Source organism: Ranitomeya imitator, chromosome 1, assembly GCF_032444005.1.
Source record: "Ranitomeya imitator isolate aRanImi1 chromosome 1, aRanImi1.pri, whole genome shotgun sequence".
Taxonomy (NCBI): domain Eukaryota; kingdom Metazoa; phylum Chordata; class Amphibia; order Anura; family Dendrobatidae; genus Ranitomeya; species Ranitomeya imitator.
Window position 1 is genome coordinate 1064391367 of NC_091282.1, and position 23142 is coordinate 1064414508.

General features: G+C 43.1%; 1 protein-coding gene across 2 annotated transcripts in view; it reads right to left on the minus strand.

The window, feature by feature from the left end:
- Positions 1–23142, minus strand: part of NPY1R (neuropeptide Y receptor Y1) — a 217095-nt gene that overhangs the window by 192287 nt on the left and 1666 nt on the right. Inside the window, exon 2 of one of the 2 annotated variants that reach the window (XM_069744175.1) lies at positions 17755–17791. The exons of the other annotated variant lie outside the window; for it this stretch is intronic. The gene's annotated coding sequence lies outside the window, so the exon portion shown is untranslated. The remainder of the gene's footprint in view (positions 1–17754; positions 17792–23142) is intronic. 2 annotated transcript variants of the gene reach the window in all.

Here is a 23142-nt window from a genome sequence, read left to right on the forward strand (position 1 = left end):
AATCCAGATAATTTGATTCTCATTAATATTGCATTTCTATCTTATATAAGAACAAAGGAGAAGAAATGTATTATCTAAAGATCTTAATACAATCCCATGTTCAAAGTTAAATAATTATAATGAAAGTAAATGGGGTGGTACACTGATACTATTAACATGGAAACCCAAGAGCCTGTTGATATGGAGGGTGGTTGACTAAAGCATAAAATAATTAACAGCCTTTCAATAACAGAGAATATTAGAGATGAGTGGATGACGTAAATAATCAAATTCTCCTGTTGACTTGTTTTTTCCTGGAAAATTCAATTTGCGGAGAAGTTATTCTCTGTGAATTTTATTGTCCCTTATTATGTTCTGGGGTCTTTCCTTATTATGTTCTGGGGTCTTTCCAGATCCCAGAGCATAACAAATGTAATATGGAAAAAAAGAAAATAATCCTGACACTCATCTCACTGCTCAAGTCTCCGGCCCCTCCGCTACTCACCGCCACCCGTTCGGTCTTTGTTGTGTCTTCAGATTACACCGAGAGGACCAGATCTCCAGTGTCAGTAGAGGAGGCAGCGAGATTCAGAGGGTACCATATGATTATACATGAGAAAGGTATAGAAACTTTTTACTGCCAGGGTGTAGAATAGCTTCAAATAGGAGTATAGTGACAGATCTTATTTAATAACTAAAAATTATTGAAGTTATTTTAGTTTAAAACATCTTGAATTCCTTTCAAAATACTGATATTAAAATGACACATATTAATATGAAAAATTTTACAATCAAGTAGTTGCTAGGCAACCTGAATTGACACAGATTATGCCGCGGCTTCACACAGTGCCAACAGTTGTGCCGTTTGTTAACTGCATCTTTACTTCTCAACCCAGCCAAAAAGATTACACACTTGGCATGCTGTGTTTATGGTGATTGTGCTGTTCAAAAGATGAAGGCCTATTATTTTTTAGACACATTTCTAAGAAATGTTTCTAGAACTGCTTCTATTCAGTTTTCAAAGAAAATCACATAGGAATCTAGTCATTGGTTTCCAAACTTAAGCTTGATTTATAAAAACAGACTTTACGGCTGTGAAACTGAAATGTGTTGGCCAGTAGCATAACTATCGATGGGGAGGGGCAGAGGGGGTGGTCGTCCCAGGCCCCGCACTCTGAGGGGCCCACCCAGAGCTATGCTATATGTAACTGTAACAGTGTGCCCATACAGTTACACACTGCGGCAGAGCAGGGAGACTCGATCTCTCTCCAATGCCATCTCGCCGCTGTGGGGCCCTTCAGCAGGAAGATGGGTCCGATGCCAGCACAGGGACCCTCATCCATCAACGCAAGTTCAACTTTAATGGCTGGATGAGTATACAGTTTAAAACAATGACGAGAAAGAGAGCGACACGCTCCGTCTCCCATCATTCCCCCTCTGCGTCTGATGTTAATGATGCAGACAATGACAGCAGGCGCGATGACATCAGTACATGATGCCCACTCTCATGAGGCCTTTGCAGAGTGCATTTTACCATATAGAGGCCTATGATGAGTGCATTATACCATATGGAGGCCTATGGGGAGTACATTATACTATATGGAGATGTATGGGGAGTGCATTATACTATATAGAGGCCTACGGAAGTGCATGATACTATATAGAGATCTATGGGGCGTGCATTATACTATACAGAGGTCTATGGGTAGTACATTATATTATATAGAGGCCTATGGGGAATGCTTTATACTATATGGAAAACTGTGGGGAGTGTATTATATTATTTAGAGGCCTATGGGGACTGCATTATACCATATGAAGGCCTATGAGGAGTGCATTATACTATATGGAGGCATATGGAAAAATGCCCCCTGAGGAAGGAGATTCCTCTGAAATGCGAATCGGGGTGACCCGAGATGACCACGTGTGCTCCTGTTGTTGCAATATTGCAAGGTATTGCTATTTACCTCTATGCCCTATTTGTAGTGATTTATGTTAGCGCTATTAAGCACATATCTACATACTGCTTAATAATGTTTACAAGCCTTACAGGTTCCCTTTAAATGATTGGGTTGCCATTGCATGTATGCCTATACATGCATCTCCACCCCCCTCATGACATCCTCTTGGGTTGCCTCCACTTGTCATATTGTTTCTCTTATTGCGCAATATACTTCAATGCTGAAGTTTTGTGATCTAACAGTCGCTTTCCAGACATTATCATCAGTGTCCCCACTGGGGCTCACAAGCTAAATTCCCTACCAGTATGTATTTGGAATGTGGAAGGAAACCGGATCTCCTGGAGGAAACCCATGCAAACATGAGAACTTTCAAACTGAAATGCCAAAATAGCTTTCATTTAGTCTATGTCTAATTTTATTTTAAATACTAAAATAAAAATAACTATATGTTTGATATTGGTCTAATCACACTGATTTGACAAATCATGTTGCCAGCTAATTTTTCCATTAATTGTAGCAAAAAAAAAACTAAAAAAATAATGATGGCATTGTATTTTTTTAACATTTCATCCCAATTGGAGTATTTCCCATATTTCAGTATGTTAGTAGACTGAACGAAGTCATTCAAAATTATACCTGTACCTACTAAAATCCATCGCATGTCCGAGTTTATGGAAAAGTAAAAAATTGTGTTCTTGGAAGAAGTGGAAGAAAAAGCACACAAAATAAAAATGGCCTGATCTTGAAAGTGCTAAAGAATCATATGACTTCCCATTGAACTGAACATTAACATTATCCTTTTTCTATATGCTACATGCACAAAGTTGTACTTTATGAGTTACATATCCTTTATTGCGCACCATTAGTCATATATACAGATTAGCTAGAACAATATAAAAGGTTCATACATAGACTATATAGACAAGTACAGTATGTGTAAAAATGCTGCTCATACAGCTCCATTTTAGCCCCTTAACGACCAGAGGTATTTCCGCATTTGTGTTTTCGCTATTTGCCTTCATTATTTCCAGAGCCATACCGTTTTTATTTTTCTGTCATAATGGTCATGTGAGGGCTTGTTTTTTTTGCAGGAAACATTGTACTTTTAAATGATGCTATTGGTTTTAACATATCATGTACTGACAAATGTGAAAAAAAATTCCACGTGCGGTGAAATTGCAAAAAAATTGCAATTTCACAGTTGTTTTTTTTTTTACCATGTTCACTAAGTGATAAAACTGACCTGCCATTACGATTTACCAGTTCATTATGAGTTCATAGACAACAAACATGTCTAGGTTCTTTTTTATTTTAATGGTGGAAAAAAAATCCAAACTTTGCTTAAAAAATAAAAATGGCGCCATTTTCTGATACTCGTAGCATCACCATTTTTCGCGATCTTGGGCTGGGTGAGGGCTTATTTTTTGTGCACCGAGCTGATTTCTTTATTGTTAACATTTTGGCCTAGACACAATCATTTGATAGCCCGTTATTGCATTTTATTGCAGTGTAGTGGCAACCCAAAAAAACGTAATTCTGATGTTTTTAATTTTTTCTCATTGCGCCATTTAGCAATCGGGTTAATTCTTTATTTAAATTGATAGAGTGGATGATTCTGAACACAGCAATACTAAATATGTGTATATATGATTTTTTTTATTGCTTTATGTTGAATGGGGCAAAACCAGGGTGATTTGAACATTAATGTTTTTATTTTTTTATATTGCAATCATGAGACAGGGTCAACGATGGGTGGGATTTACGACTCGCTTCTGGTAAGCGTGAGTTAAATGCCGCTGTCAGAGATTGACAGCGGCATTTAACTAGTTAACAGCTGCGGGTGTATTACAATCCCACATGAGGCTGTTGCGGTCACATGTCTGCTGTAAAGATCAGCTGTCATGTGCCCGGAAAGGTGCGGGCTTAGTGCCGGAGCCTGAACCAAACAGGAGAAGTCCAACATGAGCGTACTAATAGACCCAATGTTGGAGAGGGGTTAAGGAATTATATTTTAAATGTTAATGTTCAGATCAGCTTCGGAACACAGCCATAAACATAAAAAATAATACCCTACAAGCCTCAATTTACCATAAACCTACAGGCTGTCTGGCATACCTTAGATGGAACAGATTTTATCCAAGACACACAAACAAATCCACCATTTACAATCAAGCTCTGATATTTATCTGGCTCTGCTCAGACAATGAAGATAGAAAACTACACCTGATATCACTCAGGAATACATTCTTATAACATTGATACCAGGGTCGGACTGGCCACTGGAGAACCGGTGGGTCCAGGCACTGACATCTGCTGGCGTACAGGACCGGCAGCTGCCTAGGGCATCATGCTGGCCCTGGGGACCCCAGACAGCAGTGTGTCGCTAATGGCGGCACACCACACAGCTGCTATGGGGCCCATGAGTCAAGGGGGCCCACCCAACCCCAGTAGAGGAGCAGGGCGTAGAGAGCAGTGAATATACATTTTACTTTATTAGCGGGCAGTGTTAGCAGCAGCCACTAGTTTCTGCAGCAGCTGCCCGCTATCAGGGCCGGCATTAGGGGCAGGCAGACTAGGGCCCCCACTTCCTTAGAGGCTCCCAGCCTGTGCAATGCCGCTAATAGCGGCACACCACAAAGCTGCTATGGGGTCCCTACAGTGCACGCCACATTCAACTGCATCGGCATTATAGAGGCCGATACAGTTGAAAGCAATAATGGAGGAGAGGGCATCAGATGACACTTCCTACCCATCTTTCCCACATCCTGACACAGCAGGTGCATGATGATATCACTTTATTGTGCGCCATGCTGTGTGTCGGGCAGACCGCAGTGCAGCTGCTGAGATCGGAGCAGAGTCAGAATCAGCAAGGGAGTAAGGAGGGGGCTAGCTTATATTTTATGTGGTGTTAGGGCTAGCGGAACGCACCAAATAATAAGACAGATAGAGTATGGTGCGTTCGCAGCCCGGGGTCCACCGTGCAGAGATGGAACCTGCTGCCAAGTAATGACGGACTATATGGCGGTACAAAGTGAATACACACATGGGCTAACCTCACCCTGTGTGAAGGAAGCGAACCCTGTTACGTCACAGGGCCGCGGTACCGCACCAAGAGGGCAAGCAACGAGTCTCAGAACTCAATCCCAAGACACAGGATTTGAGTACATAGACCTCATGCGCTCGACACCGCTACTGAGGTGTCAGAGTGACAGCAATAGAAGCACGAGAGTGCATGCAGTGCCGCACTGGCGAATGCCACTAACCACCCAGGCTTGGGTCAGGAAAGCGCTGTGAAAGCACAAGGCGCCGCACTGGCGGTCACAGCAATAAGACGCTGTATTGTGTGTTTACGTGCTGATGGCTAAGTCGGGTGCTAGATAGCAAACATACACCTTTCGCGAACAGTCATCCAATAGGGAGGGTTATTTAACCCCTTAGCGACCGCCGATACGCCTTTTAACGGCGGCCGCTAAGGGTACTTAAACCACAGCGCCGTTAATTAACAGCGCTGTGGAAAAAGTCCATAGCGCCCCCCAGAGGCCGATTTTCTCCGGGGTCTCGGCTGCCGGGGGTAGCCGAGACCCCAGAGAACATGATTCGGGGGGGTTTTAACCCACCCCGCATTTGCGATCGCCGGTAATTAACCGTTTACCGGCGATCGCAAAAAAAAAGCGATCTCTTTTTAATTTCTCTGTCCTCCGATGTGATCGCACATCGGAGGACAGAGAAAAGGGGTCCCAGGTGGCCCCCCAATACTCACCTAGCTCCCCCGATGCTCCTCGTGTCTCCCGGTGGGCGCCTCCATCTTCAAAATGGCGGGCACATGCGCAGTGCGCCCGCCGGCCGGCACCGGGAGAATCTTTGAGGTCTCGGCTGCCGGGGGTAGCCGAGACCCCAAAGAGCATGATCGGGTTCGGTATTACCGACCCCTGTTTTGCGATCGCCGGTAATTAACTGTTTACCGGCGACCGCAAAAAAAAAAAAAAAGTAAAGTGTAATTCTCTGTCCTCTGAAGTGATCGCACATCAGAGGACAGAGAAATACGGGGATTCGGGGACCCTAGCATACTCACCTAGGTCCCTGGATCCTCTTGCTGCTCCTCCTGGCCGCCGGCAGAAGAACATGGCGGACGCATGCCCAGTGCGCCCGCCATCTGTCTCCATCTGCCGGCCAGCAGGAGAACAGCAGTTGGGGCTAAAATTAGGGTTAGGGGTAGGGTTAGGGTTAGTGGTAGGGTTAGGGTTAGGGGTAGGGTTAGGGGTAGGGTTAGGGGTAGGGTTAGGGGTAGGGTTAGGGTTAGGGTTAGGGGTAGGGTTAGGGGTAGGGTTAGGGGTAGGGGTAGGGTTAGGGGTAGGGTTAGGGGTAGGGTTAGGGGTAGGGGTAGGATTAGGGGTAGGGCTAGGATTAGGGCTAGGGTTAGGGCTAGGGTTGGGGCTAAATTTAGGGTTAGGGTTGGGGCTAAATTTAGGGTTAGGGTTGGGGCTAAACTTAGGGTTAGGCTTCTTTCACACTTACGTCGGTACGGGGCCGTCGCAATGCGTCGGCCCGACATACCGACGCACGTTGTGAAAATTGTGCACAACGTGGGCAGCAGCTGTAGTTTTTCAACGCATCCGCTGCCCAATCTATGTCCTGGGGAGGAGGGGGCGGAGTTACGGCCATGCATGCGCGGTCAGAAATGGCGGATGCGACGTACAAAAAAACGTTTCATTGAACGTTTTTTTGTGCCGACGCTCCGCCAAAACACAACTGATCCAGTGCACGACGGACGCGACGTGTGGCCATCCGTCACGATCCGTCGGCAATAGAAGTCTATGGGCAAAAAACGCATCCTGCGGGCACATTTGCAGGATCCGTTTCTTGTCCAAAACGACGGATTGCGACGGAATGCCAAACGACGCAAGTGTGAAAGTAGCCTTAGGGCTAGGGTTAGGGTTGGGGCTAAAGTTAGGGCTAGGGTTGGGGCTAAAGTTAGGGTTAGAGCTGGGATTAGGGTTAGGGTTTGGATTAGGGTTCGTATTAGGGTTAGGGTTGGCATCAGGGTTACGCTTGGGATTAGGGTTAGGTTTGGGATTAGGGTTAAGGTTAGGGTTGTGATTAGGGGTGTATTGGGATTAGGGTTAGGTTTGAGGTTAGGGTTGAGATTAGGATTAGGGGTGTGTTGGATTTAGGGTTTTGATTAGGGTTATGGTTAAGGTTGACATTAGGGTTGTTTTGGGGTAAGGGTTGTGATTATGGTTAGGGTTAGTGATTAGGATTATGGATCGGGTTGGGATTAGGGTTAGGGGTGTGTTGGGGTTAGGGTTGGAGCTAGAATTGGGGGGTTTCCACTGTTTAGGTACATCAGGGGGTCTCCAAACACGACAGCCAATTTTGCGCTCAAAAAGTCAAATGGTGCTCCCTCCCTTCTGAGCTCTGCCGTGCGCCCAAACAGTGGGTTACCCCCACATATGGGGCATCAGCGTACTCGGGATAAATTGGACAACAACTTCTGGGGTCCAATTTCTCTTGTTACCCTTGTGAAAATAAAAACTTGGGGGCTACAAAATCTTTTTTGTGAAAAAAAAATATTTTTTATTTTCACGACTCAGCATTCTAAACTTCTGTGAAGCACTTGGGCATTCAAAGCTCTCACCACACATCTAGATAAGTTCCTTGGGGGGTCTAGTTTCCAAAATGGGGTCACTTTTGGGGGGTTACTACAGTTTAGGTACATCAGGGGCTCTGCAATCGCAACATAATGCCCACAGACCATTCTATCAAAGTCTGCATTCCAAAAAGGCGCTCCTTCCCTTCCGAGCTCTGCCGTGCGCCCAAACAGTGGTTTACCCCCACATATTGCGCATCAGCGTACTCGGGATAAATTGGACAACAACTATTGCAGTCCAATTTCTCCTGTTACCCTTGTGAAAATAAAAACTTGGGGGCTACAATATCTTTTTTGTGGAAAAAAAAATATTTTTTATTTTCACGACTCTGCATTCTAAACTTCTGTGAAGCACTTGGGCATTCAAAGTTCTCACCACACATCTAGATAAGTTCCTTGGGGGGTCTAGTTTCCAAAATGGGGTCACTTGTGTGGGGTTACTACAGTTTAGGTACATCAGGGGCTCTGCAATCGCAACATAATGCCCACAGACCACTCTATCAAAGTCTGCATTCCAAAAAGGCGCTCCTTCCCTTCCGAGCTCTGCCGTGCGCCCAAACAGTGGTTTACCCCCACATATGGCGCATCAGCGTACTCGGGATAAATTGGACAACAACTATTGCAGTCCAATTTCTCCTGTTACCCTTGTGAAAATAAAAACTTGGGGGCTACAATATCTTTTTTGTGGAAAAAAAAATATTTTTTATTTTCACGACTCTGCATTCTAAACCTCTGTGAAGCACTTGGGCATTCAAAGTTCTCACCACACATCTAGATAAGTTCCTTGGGGGGTCTAATTTCCAAAATGGGGTCACTTGTGGAGGGTTTCTACTGGTTAGGTACATCGGGGGCTCTGCAAACGCAACATAATATCCGCAGACCATTCTATGAAAGTCTGCATTCCAAAACGGCGCTCCTTCCTTCCGAGCTCTGCCGTGCGCCCAAACAGTGGTTTACCCCCACATATGGGGTACCAGCATACTCAGGACAAATTGGACAACAACTTTTGGGGTCCAATTTCTCTTGTTACCCTTGTGAAAATAAAAACTTGGGGGCTAAAAAATCTTTTTTGTGGAAAAAAAATATATTTTTTATTTTCACGGCTCTGCATTATAAACTTCTGTGAAGCACTTGGGCATTCAAGGTTCTCGCCACACATCTAGATAAGTTCCATGGGGGTCTAGTTTCCAAAATGGGGTCACTTGTGGGGGATTTCTACTGTTTAGGCACATCAGGGGCTCTCCAAACGCGACATGGCGTCCGATCTCAATTCCAGCCAATTCTACATTGAAAAAGTAAAACGGCACTCTTTCTCTTCCAAGCTCTGCGGTGCGCCCAAACAGTGGTTTACCCCCACATATTGGGTATCGACGTATTCAGGAGAAATTGCACAACAACTTTCGTGGTCTAATTTCTCCTGTTACCCTTGTGAAAATAAAAATTTGTGGGCAAAAAGATCATTTTTGTAGAAAAAATGCAATTTTTTTTTTTCACGGCTCTACGTTATAAACTTCTGTGAAGCACATGGGGGTTCAAAGTGCTCGCCACACATCTACATAAGTTCCTTAAGGGGTCTAGTTTCCAAAATGGTGTCACTTGTGGGGGGTTTTCTACTGTTTAGGCACATCAGGGGCTCTCCAAACGCGACATGGCGTCCAATCTCAATTCCAGCCAATTCTACATTGAAAAAGTAAAACGGCACTCCTTCTCTTCCAAGCTCTGCGGTGCGCCCTAACAGTTGTTTACCCCCACATGTTGGGTATCAGCGTACTCAGGAGAAATTGCACAACAACTTTTGTGGTCTAATTTCTCCTGTTACCCTTGTGAAAATAAAAATTTGTGGGCAAAAATATCATTTTTGTAGAAAAAATGCGATTTTTTTTTTTTCACGGCTCTACGTTATAAACTTCTGTGAAGCACATGGGGGTTCAAAGTGCTCGCCACACATCTAGATAAGTTCCTTAAGGGGTCTAGTTTCCAAAATGGTGTCACTTGTGGGGGGTTTCTACTGTTTAGGCACATCAGGGGCTCTCCAAACGCGACATGGCGTGCAATCTCAATTCCTGCCAATTCAACATTGAAAAAGTAAAACGGCGCTCCTTCACTTCCAAGCTCTGCGGTGCGCCCAAACAGTGGTTTACCCTCACATATGGGGTATCGACGTATTCAGGAGAAATCGCACAACAACTTTTGTGGTCTAATTTCTCCTGTTACCCTTGTGAAAATAAGAATTTGTGGGCGAAAATATTATTTTTGTGTAAACAAAAGCGATTTTTCATTTTCACGGCTCTACGTTATAAACTTCTGTGCAGCACTTGGGGGTTCAAAGTGCTCACCATATATCTAGATAAGTTCCTTAAGGGGTCTAGTTTCCAAAATGGTGTCACTTGTGGGGAGTTTCCACTGTTTAGGCACATCAGGGGCTCTCTAAACGTGACATGGCGTCCAATCTCAATTCCAGCCAATTCTGCATTGAAAAAGTCAAACGGCGCTCCTTCACTTCTAAGTTCTGCGGTGCGCCCTAACAGTGGTTTACCCCCACATATGGGGTATTGGCGTATTCAGGAGAAATTGCTTAACAAAATTTATGGTTACATTTCTGTTTTTACACTTGTGAAAATAAAAAAAATGGTTCTGAATTAAGATGTTTGCAAAAAAAAGTTAAATGTTCATTTTTTCCTTCCACATTGTTTCAGTTCCTGTGAAGCATGTAAAGGGTTAATAAACTTCTTGAATGTGGTTTTGAGAACCTTGAGGGGTGTAGTTTTTAGAATGGTGTCACACTTCATTATTTTCTATCATATAGACCCCTCAAAATGACTTCAAATGTGATGTGGTCCCTAAAAAAAAATGGTGTTGTAAAAATGAGAAATTGCTGGTCAACTTTTTACCCTTATAACTCCCTAACAAAAAAAAAATTTGTTTCCAAAATTGTGCTGATGTAAAGTAGACATGTGGGAAATGTTATTTATTAACTATTTTTTGTGACATATCTCTCTGATTTAAGGGCATAAAAATACAAATTTTGAAAATTGCAAAATTTTAAAAATTTTCGCCATATTTCCGTTTTTTTCATAAATAATCGCAAGTAATATCGAAGAAATGTTACCACTAACATGAAGTACAATATGTCATGAAAAAACAATCTCAGAATCAGCGGGATCCGTTGAAGCGTTCCAGAGTTATAACCTCATAAAGTGACAGTGGTCAGAATTGCAAAAATTGGCCTGGTCATTAAGTACCAAATTGGCTCTGTCACTAAGGGGTTAAAGAGCGACTTTCACTCACAACACTCACACATTTACAAATGTACACTAGCGCATGGCCGTGCGGTCATGCGCAGCTTATATAGTTGCAGCACGTTCAGGACCTTCCAATAAAGGACCAATGGGAAGCTGCTACCAAAGTTTTGCCCTTTCAGGACCTTCCTGGAGGACCAATGGGATGTGCTGCAGTACCTGAGCATGTGACCCTCGATCTCCAATGGGAGATCTTGCCCTGGGCATGCTCAGAAAGAGAAAAGCAGGACTTAGCCCCAAAAGCATCTGCTCGCCGCTGCCCAACACTGACTTCAATGGCAGAAGCAGGAAAAGCAGCAGTAACTCTTTGTACAGAGTGAGACTGAGCAAGACGCTGGGACCGACGTCTCTGCTGAGCAGACTCCACTGCAGCTGGAGAAGAATGGGAGACCGCAGCGGAGATGGCTCGAGATTCCCCTTGTGCAGAAGCGGGAACTCGACACCTAACATGTGGGGGCTGCATCATACTCTGAGGGGGCCACATTATATTCTATGGGGGGCTGAATTATACTCTATGAGGGGGCTGCCTTATACCCTGCCTTATACCTGTGTGCGTGTACACCATTACTCCAAAGCAACATGCCCGCTGCCTTGGGGTCATACTTGATTGCGAGCTTTCATTCACCCCCCACATCCGATCACTGGCTCGCTCTTCTTATCTGCATCTCAAAAACATTTCTAGAATTCGCCCTTTTCTTACTTTCGACTGCAAAAACTCTTACTGTTTCACTTATTCATTCTCGTCTGGACTATTGTAACTCTCTACTAATTGGCCTCCCTCTTACAAAACTCTCTCCGCTCCAATCTGTCCTGAATGCTGCAGCCAGGATCATATTCCTCACCAACCGTTACACCGATGCCTCTACCTTGTGCCAGTCATTACACTGGTTACCCATCCACTCAAGAATCCAGTGCAAAACTATTACCCTCATCCACAAAGCACTCCATGGCTCAGCACCACCCTACATCTCCTCTCTGGTCTCAGTCTACCACCCTACCCATGCCCTCCGCTCCGCTAATGACCTCAGGTTAGCATCCTCAATAATCAGAACCTCCCATTCCCGTCTCCAAGACTTTACACGTGCTGCGCCGATTCTTTGGAATGCACTACCTAGGTTAATATGATTAATCCCCAATCCCCACAGTTTTAAGCATGCCCTAAAAACTCATTTGTTCAGATTGGCCTACCACATCAACGCATTAACCTAACTATCCCTGTGTGGCCCATTCAAAAAAAAAGAAAAAAAAACATAATCAGGTTCCTTGCAACATGTCTTCATACACTTTATGCAGTTATTAGCCCTCTGTCTATACTGCTACATACTTAGGCAGTTAACTGGTTCATGCAGCTTTACATGAACACCCGAACCTTACACTATGGCTGGTCCGAATATCTAAAGCAATTGTTACCATCCACCTCTCGTGTCTCCCCTTTTCCTCATAGTTTGTAAGCTTGCGAGCAGGGCCCTCATTCCTCTTGGTATCTATTTTGAACTGTGATTTCTGTTATGCTGTAATGTCTATGGTCTGTACAAGTCCCCTCTATAAATTGTAAAGCGCTGCAGAATATGTTGGCGCTATACAAATAAAATTATTATTATTATTATTATTATTATTATTATTACCCTATGAGGTGGCTGCATTATACCCTATAAGATGGCTGCATTATTGTTATGATCAGGCGGCCTTGGAGCAGCATGAAATAACCTTCGCTGGAGCAGTGGTAACTTTACTGACCGCAATCCCTGATCCTATCACCGCAACTAGAAGTAGCCGTGGGATGTGCCTAACCAGACCTAGACACCTCGACACAGCCTAAGGACTAAATATCCCTAAGATGGAAATAGGAAAACTCTCTTGCCTCAGAGTAGACCCCCAAAGGATAGGTAGCCCCCCACAAATAATGACTGTGAGTAGGAGAGGAAAAGACACACGCAGACAGAAAACAGGGATAAGCAAAGGAGGCCACTTCTACCTAGATAGGAAAGGAAAGTACAGGATACTATGCGGTCAGCATAAAACACTACAAAATATCCACAGCAGAAAAATACAAAAACTCCACCACCTAACTAAAGATGTGGAGAGTATATCTGCGACTCCAGCGAGTCCAACTAGACTGAGAAAAACATCAGGCACAGTCTAGCAGGAACAAAATAGAAACAAGAAAGCACAGAAAAGAAACACACAGCAGTGTGTCTAAAAAAATGAAGAAAACACTTATCTTAGCTGAATTGGCAGCAAGCAGGAGAGGCCAGGCAGAGGACCAACACTTCCAAATGAACATTGACTACTGGCAAGGACTAATGAGTCCTGCACAGCTAAATACCCCAGTCCGAATTGCAATTAGCAGAAACACCTGTCCAAGACTGCTGCTCAGGAATAACTGCATTACCATCAACAACCACCGGAGGGAGCCCAAGAGCAGAATTCACAACAATTATACTCTATGTGGGTTTGCATTATATTCTATGGGGGCTGCATTATACTCTGTATGGGGTAAACATTATATTCTATGAGGGGATTGCATTATACCCTATGACCGGGCTGCATTATACACTATGGGGGGCTGCATTATACTCTATGAGGGGGCTGCATTATATTGTATGGCTGGCTGCATTATACCCTATGAGGGGCTGCCTTATACTCTATGAGATGGCTACTTTATATTTTATGGGGGGCTGCATCATACCTATGAGGGACTGCTTCATACTCTATGAAGGAGGCTATATTATATTCTATGAGGAGGCTACATTATATTATATGAAAGGGCTACATTATACTCTATGAGAGGGGGCTACATTATATCCTATAAGGAGCTGCAATATATTCTATGAGGGGGAAATATTATATTCTTTGAGGTGGCTGCATTATATTCTATGAAGGGGGCTACATTATATTTTATGAGGGGGACTACATTATATTTTACGGGGGGTTGCTACATTATATTCTATGAGGGAGGCTACCCCAACCCCAGCTATAGCATAATGACGTGCACTACCTTATATTATACCCTGATATTAGCATGTTTTACCACACAATTGGTGGTCTTGTATTTATTTCTATGTAGCTAGATAGTGGGCCCCAAGAATGATTTCCTCTGGTGGGCCCAAGGTGCTCCAGTCCGACACTGATTGATACCATCCACTGGTAACAGGTCAACAGATCCAAAAAGCCACAAGGATCCCAAAAAGCACCCTACGGGATTTCAAACAAAGGAAGGATGACAACAGTCAAAACACTAGGGTGCTTCTTTGGGGTCATACTCAACTGAGTATTATAAGGAAAATTGGTGCAAATCTTCAAACTCATACTCCACAGAGACCACAGAAATATTCCAAAATCTACTACACTACTCTATCACAAACTGCCATCAAAATTAAAGTTGTCCACTACGTTTTTATTGAAGCCCTATCCTTAGGATAGGCCATCAATATCTGATCGGTGTGAGTGTAAACTTCGGCACCCTCGCTGATTAGCTGTCACCACTGATGGTGGCCACCGGAAGTTCTCGGATGTTGTTAGAAAACAGCAGCTCTGTCAAAACTATAGTGAGCTATAGCCAGGCACTACAGATCCACCCCCTGAATAGGGGATGCATTTGCAGTACCCGAGTAAGGCCACTATAGAACTGACATAGTTACTGTGTCCTGGTACCATCCGAGAACTTCTAGATGCTGCCAGTGCTGGTAGCAGGTGCTCAATAGGGGTGCTGGGTGTCACACCTCCACCGATCAGATTAATGGATTATCCTGAAGCAGTAACAGTAACTGCATCTTCACAACAAATCCAGTCCACATACCCAACACAAAACAGGACTTCTCATGTACACCCTTCAATGTGGTATACACGATATTTTGCACAATGTGCTCTGAAGGAATCATGGTGAAACTAAATATATATTAAATATACATACTAAATATTGGGGAAACTATAAAAAAATCTACAAATGTGGATAGATCTAAACAGACATGTGATAAGGATTGAGCTGGGCACCCAAGTGAGATAACATTTCTCTAAAGGTACCGTCTCAAAGTGGCACTTTGGTCGCTATGACGGCACGATCCGTGACATTCCAGCGTCGCTCCATTATCGCTCCAGCGTCGTAGATTGCGGTCACACTTCGCAATGCACGGCGCTGGAGCGATAATTTCATGACGTATTTGCAATGTAGAATCAGCAGAGGAGGTGGAGAATATCGTGCACACCTTTGTTACACGATGCGATCATGCCGCCACAGCGGGACACTTGACGACGAAAGAAATTTTCAAACGATCTGCTACGACGTATGATTCTCAGCGGGGTCCCTGATCGCAGGAGCGTGTCAGACACAGCGAGATCGTAAGTATATCGCTGGAACATCACGGATCGTGCCGTCCTAGCGACCAAAGTGCCACTGTGAGACGGTACCCTAAGACCTGGACACAGTGTGACAGATTTAAAAGTCGTAACACTGAGAGGTCATTTTAAGAACAACAGTGAGAGAGGAATCTGGCAATTCAAGCTGAGATGTTCATGGCTTTTATTAAAGACTCAATTTAACATCTGGATTTATGACCCACTACCTGGACACGCTTCACACCTCCACCCAGCTGACTCCAAATCCCTAATCTCCATAATAATCACCCCTATTACCTCTTCATATGTAACAAAAACCTCAGTCGTATCTTTAGAATACGCGAGCCCATCCAGCCCATGCACAAATGTGTTGTTGTAACATACAGTATACAATTTTTCTGTTTAGCTAATAAAGGTGCCACTTGTACACTTTTGTATTTTTGGACATAAAAGTGTCCACATAGAATGTTCAGTCCTACAACCAGAACATACAAATGTTATTATTGTAGAATGTCTGCATTTTGACTAATGAATGATGGGTGTAACTTTCATTCCATTTTTTACCGTTTCATCTGTTCACAATGTACTTTTCTAACCTGTACATGACAAATTTGTATTCAGTAAAGACCACTTTTATAACCAAACTTCAGCAGTCAGTACTTGATGATCTGCAGACCACAGTAAGACCTGCTCCTTCCAGGATACAAATGATCCATCGCAGAAGGTGACAAAATAAAGAACCTTGATGAGAGCCAGGGATCTGTTCCTTGTAAAACTGTTTAACGTCAATTTATTGTTTCCTACTCACTAAATATTTCATGTTCCAAAATCAATTCTGCGTTCTACTAAAGTTACAAAATTTTAGAAACATTTAAAAAGGTGTAAAAATTCATCATCTTTCATATTTCTTACAGTTCATGGCAAGTGTTACTAGCTCCATTTTGTTTTTATGGACAGAATAATCTATTCATAAAAGTATTTAACTGCTTGAGAAATATAAACACATGAAGCTCATAAGATAAACATTCTTACCCTTTAAAATAACCATTACAACATTACGACATTGCTTAAATATCATGTGCACCTAAAATGGCAAATCAAGATAATTACTAGATAATTGATAGCTACATTACCAGGAGAAGTTGGGTGCTCTTATAGGAACACTAACAGATATAAGGGCTTTAATAATGTAATTATTCCTTTTTATTCCAAGAGTGCACGTACCAAATGACATGATGCCGCCAAAGATAGCAAGAAAAATGTACAGTAATTAATTAAAGGTGGCTGTATCACAATGACAACCCCTGTCCATATGCGTTATAACAGCAAAAGAACATCTTAGGAGTTTCCCAGTTGTACCCCCTTCTATGAATTACGACATGGAACAGCAAGCAAACAGAAGTGCTGGTGAACTGGAACCATCATTGTATCATATAACAAATGGAAACTTACTCTGTAAAATAAGAGAGAACTTGTAACTGCTAGAATGCTTTGGTGGTCTTCCTTGATTTTATTCACAAGCAGGTGGGACAAGATCACTATAGTCACAGCCTAAGTGCCCACATGCCACACTATTGCCATCATCAGGAGCAGACACAGACAGAAGAGGGCCCATGTGGAAGAACACTACATGGCCCTTTGAAGTCCAATAGCTCATCATAATGTAAACTTCCACCTGTTTTAGGGGTTGAAGTGGACCACCTTACCTTTCAGGCAACACTCTTGGGCCAATACAGGTTACACCAATGATTTGACTGTCCCTGGGCATCATGGCTTCTACTGCTGAGAAGAGATGCCAGTACTAAGGTATGTTACTACTTGTGGCATGTATAACCCAATTTGGACTTACATTTCTACATTTTTTTGCCAATAGAAGAGATCCATACTTGAGATACAAAATTAAATTTTTATTATTAACGAGCTTAAGAAGTCACGTATTAAAAAACAACAGATAGATAATTGCCCGGTGCCCAGTAGGGGGAACCCAATCCAATCCAGAGCTAGTACTCTATCATAAAGTGCCAATGAATAAGTGGCCTTGAGCTCAGAATAGGTCTATTATAATTCAATTATAATATTATACTGGGTACGGTGCAATTATCTATCTGTTGTTTTTCTATGTGATTTCTAAAGCTCATTAATGATAAAAATTGTATATTTTATCTCATGTACAGATCTCTTCTATCGGCAAAAAGTATTAGAAATGTAAGTCCGAATTAGGTTATATGTTACTTGCAGTGCCTACATAATTTATAAATTTAGACATCATTGGATATATTACATGTGGCATGTAATTACTTGTGGCATGTGACCACTTGTGGCAAGTGATGATAAGTGATTACTTGTGGCATGTGACTACTTGTGGCATGACTCTACTTGTGGCACGTGACTACTTGTGGCAAATGATTACTTGTGACATGTGACTACTTGTGGCAAATGATTACTAGTGTCATGTGACTACTTGTGACAAATGATAACTTGTGTCATGTGACTACTTGTGACAAATGATAACTTGTGGCATGTGACTACTTACTTGTAAGTATAGACTGGCAGGACCCATGGAGTGGGTGCTGGATTGCCAAAAGAAAAAAGAGGTGATTATTGTTTATTTCATTGCTTTCAAACATTTGCAGCTGTTTAAAAGAAAAAGTTGGATAACCTCATAAGTGCCAGGCAATTCCTTGGGAAAAAAGGTGGCCCTCAAACATACCCTTTTATTTTATCTACAGTAGAGAGTTATTGCAAAGAACATCTCTCATACTGAATCCATGCCTTAGAATATCCTTGACACTCATTTGTCAGGATTGAGATGATATAATCAGACTTTAAGGGTATGTGCACACGTAAGAAAAGAGGTGCAGAATTTTCTGCACAAAATCCGCAGCTCCTGGCAGAATATGCAGCCGCGGATTTGCCGCAGTTTTTATGCGGATTTTATGCATTTTTTATGCGGAATTGCAGCGGATTTCGTGCGGCTTTTCTGCGGATTTTGCCACTGCGGATTTTTGACATGGAGGGTGCAGAAACGCTGCAGATCCGCACAAAAGAAGTGACATGCACTTCTTTGAAATTCGCAGCAATTCCGTACTGATTTTTCCGCACCGTCTGCACATCTTTTTTTTCCCATTAACTAACATTGTACTGTACATCACAGTGCAAATCGGCAGCGTTTCTGCGTGGCAAAATCCGCTGCGGATCCGCAGCAAATCCGCACCGTGTGCACATACCCTAAAAGGCTAGATTGTTGCTATTTGCAGCTTTCTCCTTTATCAAAGTCTAATAAAAAAATAAACTGTAAACAATGTTTAAAGTATAAATGAAGCACATGGGCCAAAAAGGTGTGCACTAATGTTTTAGGGTATATACAGTAGTTTGTTCAATAGGGAAATAAAATAAAGTTACATGTGTAACTACTTTAATAGAAGCTATTGTAACTACTATGGGGTTCACAAGCCAGCAGGGAAGGAGAGGTGGCACTCAGGGGTGTACCGCCCTTAACAGCAACCCACGTGGCTACTATCGGTCCTGTTTGTCGGGGGGGGGGGGGTGTCTCGGCACTGGACACCCTTCCCTTGTCATCGCAATTTCAACACTATCCACATCCCCAGGACGTAGATACCACTAAACAGAATGCTGGATCAGGGAGCTTAAAGCACCATTCAGCCTGTGCCTGTGAGTCTGAAACTCCATGCAGTGAAGGCGACATGATGTCACTACTAGTGATGAGCGAGTATACTTGTTGTTCGTGAGATCTCCGAGTATTTGTTAGTGTTCAGAGATTAAGTTTTCATTGCAGCAGGTGGATGATTTACAGCTATTAGCCAGGCTGAGCACATGTGGGGGTTGCCTGGTTGCTAGGGAATCCTCACATGTAATCAAGCTGGCTAATAGCTGTAAATCATTCAGCTGTGGCGATGAAAACTTAATGTCCGAATACTAACAAATACTTGGAGGTCACCAGAGCGTACTCGGGAAAACCCGATCAACGAGTACACTCGCTCATCACTAGTCACTACATCATGCCTGCAGTGTGGCGCCTCAGTGCTCACACTGCACAGACCGGAGAAGCTCGCCAAGGGAACAATGTGAAGTGAGTAGTGTTTTTCTCTCTCTAAATATCAGTAATTGAGGGGACCCTAATACCGTTTGGGGCTGGTGGGGTCCCTCATACTGACATTGTAATGAGTGGGGGGCTGGTAGGGAAAATGATACTGAATGGGATTCTGTGGGGGACGGTGAGGGCTCTTATACTGATTTAGGCCCACATACTGAGTGGTGTACAGTAGGGGCTTTCCCTTAGTAGGGAATGTGAGGGCTTCAATACTGAGTAGGGGGGTTGTGGGGGGCTTCGATACTGAGTGGGGGGCTGTGGGAACCGACATTCTGTGCAGAAGGCTGTGGAGGCCCTCATTCTGTGTGGAGGCCCTCATTCTGTGTGGGGGGCCCTGATACTGAATAGTCAGTTGTGGGGGCCTTCACACTGTGCACTTTTGGAGGTATTATATTGTGTCAGTGACACTGTGGGGACCTCATACTTTGCTGGAGCACTGTGGATTCATACTACAGTATGTGGGGGTTGAAACAGCAGGTGGGATTCACTGTGTGGTTACCATACTCAGTGGGTGGGGACATTTCTGAAGCATCATACTCTGTAATGGCCATAAAAAGGGGATCGCTGGTGAGAATACTGGGAGGTTTCAGTAGCGACATAATAACTGTGTACGTGTCACAATACATGTCCTTCTCCTGGTTCATAAGAGTTGGGAGATATGACACTTCCAAAAGTATATTTTTTTTTTTTGAGGGGGGACTAGAACTTTTGCTATGGGGCCCTCTGCTTTCTATGTATGCCAATGGTGGCCCCTATGCAGTAGAGTAAATGTTCAGCACAGCCCAGGGTGGAGGTGCATGAAAGTAGGTGCCCAGACCTTTAATGGTGGCACCTATGACATAACTATCCATACTTTGGTTGCGGCTGGAGTAAGAACATTTATGCTGTATGGCCATTGCAACAGTTCTTTCATATTTCCATGGGGCCGTTTACAGTTTAGTTATTCCCCTTATTTCTTAACATTTCGAAAACGTTATATTTAGACTAAAATAAGCATATAGTAGGAGTGCTCTTTCCACACAGGAGAGTGCATAGATTATATGTGGGAACGTACTGTGTAGCTCCAGATCAAACGTCGCCACTCATGGAGGCAAGCCATTGTCAGTGGTGTTATGACCAGTAGCGGCACTGCAAAACAAAATCTGTGCTCTACTTATATTCAAGTTACACACTGCAAACTTCCAAAATAAAACCAGGACAGATGTTTCCATTTAAATGGACAGGGCACAACTGTGAACATCCTCACTCTTCAGTATGACCTGATGCATCTGCTCACACATTATTTTCTTTCTTAACCCCTTACCGGCATCGGACGTACTATACCGTCCGATGCCGGCTCCCCTGCTTTGATGCAGGGCTCCGCGGTGAGCCCGCACCAAAGCCGGGACATGTCAGCTGTTTTGAACAGCTGACATGTGCCCGTAATAGGCGCGGGCAGAATCGCGATCTGCCCGCACCTATTAACTAGTTAAATGCCGCTGTCAAACGCAGACAGCGGCATTTAACTACCGCTTCCGGCCGGGCGGCCGGAAATGACGTCATCGCCGACCCCCGTCACATGATCGGGGGTCGGCGATGCTTGTGAATGGTAACCATAGAGGTCCTTGAGACCTCTATGGTTACTGATTGCCCGTCGCTGTGAGCGCCACCCTGTGGTCGGCGCTCACAGCACACGTGCAATTCTGCTACATAGCAGCGATCAGCAGATCGCTGCTATGTAGCAGAGCCGATCGCGTTGTGCCTGCTTCTAGCCTCTCATGGAGGCTATTGAAGCATGGCAAAAGTTAAAAAAAAGTTTAAAAAAATGTGAAAAAAATAAAAAAAACATAAAAGTTTAAATCACCCCCCTTTCGCCCCAATCAAAATAAATCAATAAAAAAAATATCAAATCTACGCATATTTGGTATCGCCGCGCTCAGAATCGCCCGATCTATCAATTAAAAAAAAGTATTAACCTGATCGCTAAGCAGCGTAGCGGGAAAAAAATTCGAAATGCCAGAATTACGTTTTTTTGGTCGCCGCGACATTGCATTAAAATGCAATAACGGGCGATCAAAAGAACGTATCTGCACCGAAATGCTATCATTAAAAACGTCATCTCGGCACGCAAAAAATAAGCCCTCAACCGACCCCAGATGATGAAAAATGGAGACGCTACGAGTATCGGAAAATGGCGCAATTTTTTTTTTTTTTTAGCAAAGTTTGGAATTTTTTTTCACCACTTAGATAAAAAATAACCTAGTCATGTTTGGTGTCTATGAACTCGTAATGACCCGGAGAATCATATTGGCAGGTCATTTTTAGCATTTAGTGAACCTAGCAAAAAAGCCAAACAAAAAACCAATGTGGGATTGCACTTTTTTTGCAATTTCACCGCACTTGGAATTTTTTTCCCGTTTTCTAGTACACGACATGCTAAAACCAATGATGTCGTTCAAAAGTACAACTCGTCCCGCAAAAAATAAGCCCTCACATGGCCAAATTGACGGAAAAATAAAAAAGTTATGGCTCTGGGAAGGAGGGGAGCGAAAAACGAACACGGAAAAACGAAAAATCCCCCGGTCATGAAGGGGTTAAAGTGATTCACACTTTTGTATCTATTTTTTTTTTTTTCAATTACTGGGATTTTTTTAAGAAAATGAGATTTTTGGTAGTAAATAATTTCCGACTGGGAAGATGAGGTCAAATTGTAATTACCCTTTTCCAAACAAGAAACGCAGCAGAAGAATAGCCATATAATCCTTTCGAGCCTGACATGTAAAACTGAAACATCTGAATATGTAAAGTTCCAGAATGCAACAATGGCAATGCAATGTTAGATACAGATCGTAATTCACACTAATACCTGAAACCAGAAGGACAAGCGGGTAAACGGCAAATGTCTCTGAATTCTACGAACATCCAAGATAAAGGATTTGCATAAAAGAAAAGCCACAGAGGAAACACCATTATTAGTGTATCCATATACCAGCATGAGCTGCTATGTATTCAGCACTATGGACTAACATGTTCTAGATGTAACAGTATCTCTGTTCAGCGTCACCTTTAACCCTGCTGTTCTGTTGGTCAAAAATGACCGACTTTGAACTTCAATATTCTTTAAAATATTCAAGATGCGGCTCTGAAACCCGTGGCCGACCGACCCATCCTCATTTAAGTCAATCAACCACAAGTTTCAGAACCGCATCTTGAACACCCCAAAAAATACCAAAGTTCAAAATAGGTCTCCCCAGACCGAACAGAACAGCAGGGTTAACACACGGGGTCACCACTATTTCTGAACTAACAAGTTTGCAGCTAGCGGAGATTGCACCCTGAGCCAATGCACTGCCCACAGGTATTTTTTTTTTAGCTTTAACATTTGTATATACACCTATTTACAGTGCACATAGTAGAATACATCCAGCCACATGCTGTACATACTTTAGAGGAGCTCATTACATATATATAACTAGACACAGATTTTACAATAAGTCTATCTGCATAGATTTATCTACACACATGTATCTATCGATGACTTTACATACAAATACATGTAGTGTGTACAGACTGCAAGTATCGATCTCAAAGAATAAAAGACATTTCCTTGACCTTATGTAACTTACATGTAACCATGAAAGGAAGACACATAATAGAAATGTCCCCAAAGCCAGATACCTGTTTTGTGTAGTGAATCTTTACAGGCGCACGTTCACACGTTCTTAGATAATATTTAGGTATAATTAAATATACTGAAACAGATTTTGCTCAGAAAACATAAAATAATGCTCACTGTACTGGTAATACATCCTGCTCTCAGGAGGGAACAGG